At 46.9% G+C, this 6,977-nt stretch overlaps 1 protein-coding gene across 1 annotated transcript in view; it reads right to left on the reverse strand.

The window, feature by feature from the left end:
- The window catches only part of GGNBP2 (gametogenetin binding protein 2), a 57,963-nt gene extending 52,728 nt beyond the window's left edge, over positions 1-5,235 (reverse strand). The window contains exon 1 of the mRNA XM_081346585.1: positions 5,116-5,235. The gene's annotated coding sequence lies outside the window, so the exon portion shown is untranslated. The remainder of the gene's footprint in view (positions 1-5,115) is intronic.
- Between the last annotated feature and the right edge of the window lie 1,742 nt (positions 5,236-6,977).

Raw genomic sequence — 6,977 nt, forward strand, 5'->3', positions numbered from 1 at the left:
ACAGGCGCTCACTCTGTTATGCGGCACTCGGGATTCGACCCGCCAAACTGCTGACCTTCTGATCGACAAGCTCAGTGTCCTAACCCACTGAGCCACCGCGTCTTTACACACTCACAAATTACAGTTCTCTTTACTGAAGTCCTCAACTTTTAACTTCACTCCAATTCTGCCTTTTCCCATTTCTACCTACCTGAAAGAAATTTATCTCACCACAGATGCAATAGATGCAGTAATGCAGTCTTGCCAAAAAAAACAACAGTTCAGTAACACCTTAACAGAATAACAGTTGGAAGGGACCTTAGAGGTCTTCTAGTCCCCCCACCCCGTGTTCAGGCAGGAAACCCTGTACCATTTCAGACAAATGGTTGTCCAATCTCTTCTTAAAAACCTCCACTGTTGGAGTGGCCATGGCTTCGGGAGGCAGGTTGATTCACGGATTAACGGATCAGGAAATTTCTCCTTAGTTCTAGGGCAGGGCTTTTCAACCTTTTCACCCATTGTGCCACTTTTAGGATATGGCAACATCCGAGTACCACCAGTCGCCTAGCAAGGTGTCAAACACTTGATGACCCCCCCCACACACACACATAAAGGAAAAAAGTGATGAAGTACAGGTAGTCGACTTACAACAGTTGGCTTAGTGATGGGTTTGAAGTTACAATGGCACTGAAAAATGTGGCCCCCAAGCCACAGCCGAGCAAGACACCTGCCTGCCCACCCAGCAGCGCTCTTCCTCCTGTCCGAGGTTTTCATTGTTGTGAGCATTTCTGTTGAGGATTGGCAGTGGAGGAGGGGGGGAGGGTGTTTGGTTTCTATTCCCCCCACCCCTGCTGGGTGGTTGCAGCAGGTTTTGGTCACTTCACACAACCCTGGGACACTGTGACCATCATAAATATGAATCAGTTGCCAAGCATCTGAATGTAAATCACAAGACCCTGGAGATGCTGCAACATTCCAGCTGATCGGCGCTTCTTCTGGGCTCAGCAGAAGCGCCAGGATCAGCGCCGAGCTCCAGCTGGAGCCTGGCGCTGATCCTGGCGCTTCCACTGAGCCCTGACAGTCCCGAAGAAGCACTGATCCTGGGGCTTCCGCTGAACCCTGACAACCCTGCAGCTCCAGCCATCTCTCACTCAGGGCTTGTGCAGTGCTGCCACGGGTTCAGCTCATTCCCCTCCCCCGCTACTTTTCTAGGATGGTCGCGTACCACTTGCCAGGTGCCAATGTACCACAGGTGGTACCCGTACCACTGGTTGAAAAGCCCTGTTCTAGGTTGCTTCTCTCCTTGAATAGCAACCTAGAACTAAGGATAAATTTTTTGAGTGCCAACCTTCCCCATTTATCAGCTGGAAAACTCAAATCTAGGAAGCCCCCACTGGCATTGGCACAACATCTGCCCAACAACATTAACACTGATTTCCAATGGAGAGACAAATGGGTTGCTGGATGCCCAATTATAAGGAAGACATATAAGTGACCTCACAAAAAAAGGCGCCAGGCTTTGAACTACCACACCAGCAATATAGACAATCCTGAATAGGATTCACAGCTCACATTGCGTCTGCCGAGACTCTCTGTATAAGTGGGGCGTAGTATGCTAAGATGATCAGAGGCCTGGAGACTAAAACATACGAAGAACAGCTATGGAACTTGGGTTTGGCTAAAGAAAAGAAGAAATAGGGGAGACATGATAGCAGTGTTCCACTATCTGAGGGGCTGCCACAAGGCAGAGGGGGCCAGGTTATTCTCCAAAGCACCAGAGGGAAGGACGAGAAACAATGGTTGGAAACTGATCAAACATAGAAGCAACTTGGAATTAAGGAGAAACTTCCTGACAGTGAGGACAATCAACCAGTGGAACAGCTTTGCCACCAGAAATCGTGGGTGCTCTATCACTGGAGATTTTTAAGAAGAGACTGGAGATTCTCCTGTCTGAGATGGCATAGGTTCTCCTGCTTGAGCAGGGGGCTGGACTAGAAGACCTCCAGGGTCCCTTCCAGTTCTATTCTATTCTCTTATTCTATTCGGGAGTCCCGCGGCAAGATCACATTATGATGGGCTGTAAGCTGGTGCAGTATCTGATATATTTTTAAGAATATAAACGATGCTGTGCCTCAGTGGTTGGATGGCCTAGACACTGTTATTTGAACACAGATCTTTCTAACAATGACATTTTATTGTGTTTTACTAATATAGGTGAAATGTTAATATCGCTAGTCCACGTATGATGTGCCATGTGCTAAATAAATATTCAAAGATACAAGCTTTTGTGAGCTGCCGCTCACTGTGTCTCTGCTAAAGCAAGATGCAGTGCACAAAAGCTTAATTTATTCATATCTATATAGCCACTTATCTCGCCATCAAGTAAATACGTCTCTGAATAAAAAGGGTCAGGCAGGACAGGTGCTGCCAGACTCCTGCTGAATCTTTGCCACCATAGATGAACACAGTCCTGAAATGCATATTCACAACCATCCTCATAAAATGCCTTACCTACGCTCGGGGCCAACCACATATTTGTAATGTATGTGGAAATATTTTGGACACCGAGAGCTATATCAGGAGAGCCAGCCTGGTCTAGTGGTTAAGGCAACCAGACGAGAAACTGGAAGACTGACTTTCCAGTCCTGCCTTAGACGGAAAACCAGCTGGGTTACTTTGGGCCAGTCACTTTCAGTTCTGGGAAAGAGGCAAAACAGTTGTGAGAAACCTTCCCAAGAAAATTGCAGTGATTTGCCCAGAACACAAAAAACAGCTACACTCTGTCGTATGCCAGTACAGATACTCCTAGATTTACAACAGTTCCATTCAGTGACTCTTCGAAGTTACAACGGTACTGGGGGAAAAAAAAGTGGCATGACCATTTTCTGCAATTGTGAGCGTTGCAGCATCCCACGTGGTCATGTGATTTACATTCAGGTGCTTGACCACTGGTTCCTATCGATGACGCTTGCAGTGCCCCGGGGTCATGTGATCGTCTTTTGTGACCTTCCAACAAACAAAGTCAACGGAGGAAGCCCGATTCACGTAATATCCGTGTTACTAACTGAACAACTGCAACGGTTCGCTTCACAAATGTGGCAAGAAAAGTGGCCAAATGGGGCACAAGTCACTTAAAATTTTCTCACTTAATAACACAAATTCTGGGTTCAACTGTGGCCGTAAGTCGAGGACTACCTGCATCACAATTTGTACCAGAGTTGAGTTTACCTTATTCAAGGTCACATGTTGGCTGGGTTCACACAATAGGCTAAGCCAGGGGTAGGCAACCATGGCTCTTTTATGACTCATGGACTTCAACTCCCAGAATTCCTGAGCCAGCATAGCTCAGTATGGAAACCTCTCCATTTCTCCTCAGCATGGCTGGCTCAGGAATTCTGGGAGTTGATGTCCATGAGTCATAAAAGAGCCAAGGTTGCCTACCCCTGGGCTAAGCCAAAACAACTTCAGACCACAATCCCAATTTACTGTTTACAACAAAGAACACAGAATCATAGGGCTGGAAGAGATATCCGAGGTCTTCTAGTCTACCCCATTCTCAAAGCATGAGACCTTATACCAGGGGTCAGCAACCTGAAACAGTGAAAGAGCCACTCGGAACCGGTTCCCTCACACAAGGAAAAACTGGGAGCCGCAAAAAATGTGTGCGCATGCGCGTACATGCGCAGAACAGGGTTTGACTGAAGAGTGGAGCCAAGGCGAGATATGCACCTACCCTGCATATTTGAATTGATTGGTTGAACTTTTTTAATCCCACTTTTTTTTTTGGACTACACATAGCAAAAGACTGGGAGCCGCAGGAGACAGCTGAAAGAGCCGCATGCGGCTCCGGAGCCGTGGGTTGCAGACCCATGCCTTATACCATTCTGGTCAAATGGTAGTCCCATCTATTTTTGAAACCCTCCAGTGTTGAGGCACCCACAACTCTTTAGCATGTCTGCCAAGATCAACTAATTGCAAACAAGGTGACAGAGGGGAAGGGCATGTTTTCTAGGAAAAATAACTTTTACTATGCAGATGTCTACGGAGATTCTCAGTCAACTAAGGAGACATTTTCTGACAGTTAGAACAATTAACCAGTGGAAAAACCTGCCTCCAGAAGCTGTGAATGCTGGAAGTTTTTAAAAAGAGACTGGACAACCATTTGTCTGAAATGGTATAAGGCTTTCCTACCTGAGCAGGGGGTTGGACTAGAAGACCTCCAAGGTCCCTTCCAACTTTATCATTATCATTGTTATTATTATTATCCAGGTCATGGTTGTCCCAAAGGTGCTTTTTTCACGAGGCAACTGCACTTTGTTTTTCTTGAAGACACTTCGCTTCTTGGATGAAGCGAAGGAAGTCCAGTTGCCTCCTGGAAAAAAAAGTGCCTTTGGGTTTTACTAATGCAGAGATATAAGTAGGACGCCAAATAAAAACACAAAACTCCATGCTACTCAGCTAAATAAAGACTGTGAGTAAAGGGCAACACAAAAGCCATGCCCGAAACAGCTTTAAAGTTACCTACGCGAAACATATTCAATTTTCTAGAACTAAGCAACCCGGAATTGCAGGCAGGCCAACTTGCAACCTATTTTAGCAACTAAAATCAAGGGCTTGGCCAGCAATTATGGTTCAGCTTAACCTGTACACCTACACCACTCAGCCAATATGCCCAAGGGGGCAAAAAAAAAAGCAAAAGCTCGTTTCAAAGCATAAAATCCTTGTATAATTAGCAGCCTGCCTACTCCTTCCAAAGAGGGGTGTTTTTTTCCCTTAAACAGGGACTGATTCACTCTCACTTTCTCTCCTTTTGACTTTTCCACGTTCTTTTGCCTCCTTGCATTTCATTTTTTTTTTGCAAGGGAAGTTTTCCCAGGGAATCCTCAAATAATGGGGGGAAGGGGAAAATTGCTTTCTCCCCCCCTTTTTCTAGGGAAGAGGGGGGGCATTCTTTTTGCTTTTCGAAAGGAGGCAGGTTAGGAGTAGAAATCCTACCCACCAGGACATAAATGCATGTGGAAGAAAATAAATTAATAAGGCACTGAGTAGGTCAAAGCATAACCTTCGCCTGGCCTCCTCCTCCTCCCTCCGCCCCCACTCACTGCTCCGACAGGCTCCACCTATATTTAAATTTACCTTCCTTTCCCCCCAGCCCGTCTCTCCTATTGGTTGAAGCGACTGAAGCTGCAGGAGGAGACTGCCACACCTCGAAGCGCCGAAACGGGCGATTTTTTTGGCCTCTCTCTCTTGCCTTCCCCTCCCTCCCCTTTCAGGAGGGCAACATGGAGCCTCCTCGTCCGGCTTTGGCTCCGCCCCCGCCCCTCCTCCTGCCCCCCTCCTCTCGCGAGAGACGGAGACGGTAACCCTCCCCGCCTGCCCCACCCACCAGCCCCACCAACCGCTCGCCGGGCTCCGCCCTCCCGGCCTCTCAATCCCCGCCCTCTTTCGACCCCGGCGACTAACTGCTCTTTCGGGGGCGTGCCTCGGCTCAAGCTGTCACCTCTGCCCAAGCTCCGCCCCTTTCTCTTTTATGTAAATAACGCTTGTGCGGCCCGCCCCCTGCCTCCGTCCTTCCCCTTCGCTCTTTCCGCCGCGGGCTCAAATCGAAGAAAGGAGGGTGGAAGAGCGTTTCCTTTATATAGGTAGGCCGGAAAGAGGGTCCGGCTTGCGGCTCTCTGCGCGTGCGTGAGAAGGAACGCGGACGTGAAGTGGAACCCGCCCGCCCATTCTCCGCCTTTCTTTCTTGGAAACTTGTCACAAATAGGCCCTGCCGCCGGCGCGGCGAATAGAGGGCTGAGGTTGTACGCATGCTCAGTAAGCCCTTTCTTCCGCCTCGAGAAATAGTTCGAGCGGGAAAAAGCGGGGATGTGGCGAAGCCGGTCTCGCGCTCGCCCTGAGGCGGGAGTGGATTCGTATTGCTTTAAACGGGCTTACTTCGGAATAAAAAAAAGGGCAAGACTTCGCTTCTGGAAGCCTTACCGAAGAAATCCACACTTATTTTAAGTAGGAGCTGCTCCTTTCACTTCCTTGGCTTCTTTAGCCGTTTGGATCTCTTAGACCAAAAAGTTAAAATTATTTGTGAGGTAAACTTGCCCTCCCCCCGAAATATACCTTAACCATATTTTAAAAAGGGTATAATGCCTATTTGCTTTTACCCGAAATATTCCTTATCCATATTTAAAAATACGGATGACGCAAACCTTTCTCCCCAAAACTTGCCTTATCAATGTTTCAAAGAAGGCATAAAATATACCTGCTTTCTCCGAAAACATACCGTATCAGTAGTTAAGGTATGTGTACCTGCTTTCCCCTCAAAATTTACCTCAGTATTTAAAGCGTATGATGTATATCTGCTCATCAATATTTAAAAGAAGCGATAATATATGCCTTCTTTCCCCAAAAAAACTATCTTTTATCAATATTTAAAAGAAGGGATAATAAATATTCTTGCTCTCTCCCCCCAATATTATGATTATTAAATTTCTCAGCTAATCTCAATGTACACATAGTTGTACTTTGACAATAAAGGTTCATTTCATTTCCTTTCCGGTCATGGGGCTGCTCTAGGCGGCTCACAATCATAAATGAAGAAGAAATAGGAAGTTTAAACGACGTGAAAGTAAAATAGAACAGTAAAAATAACCAAGGAGAAAGAAAACGAAAAGAAAAGAGGTCAATAGGATCAGCAAAAAAAAGATGGACAAGTGGGGAGCAGAGAATGGGGTAGGGGAGCTTGTTATCAATCTTACAGCCACCTCCAGGATTGAATTTCTCCATTGGGTCTCCATGCCAACTTGCAGAGCCAAGTCTCTAGCCCTTAAGGAATGACAGGAGGTTGGGGGCAGATCTTACACTGGACGGCAGCATGCCTATGGAGATTTTCAGTCATCCAGGTCATGGTTGTCCCACTTGCCTTTTGAAAAAGCACCTTTGGGATTCCAAAGGAAGGGTGCTGCGGCCGAGAAGGCTCTTCTCAATCCCGGCAGTCATAATAAATA

Source organism: Vipera berus (assembly GCF_964194415.1).
Source record: "Vipera berus genome assembly, chromosome: 1".
In the NCBI taxonomy this organism is placed as follows: Eukaryota; Metazoa; Chordata; class Lepidosauria; order Squamata; family Viperidae; genus Vipera; species Vipera berus.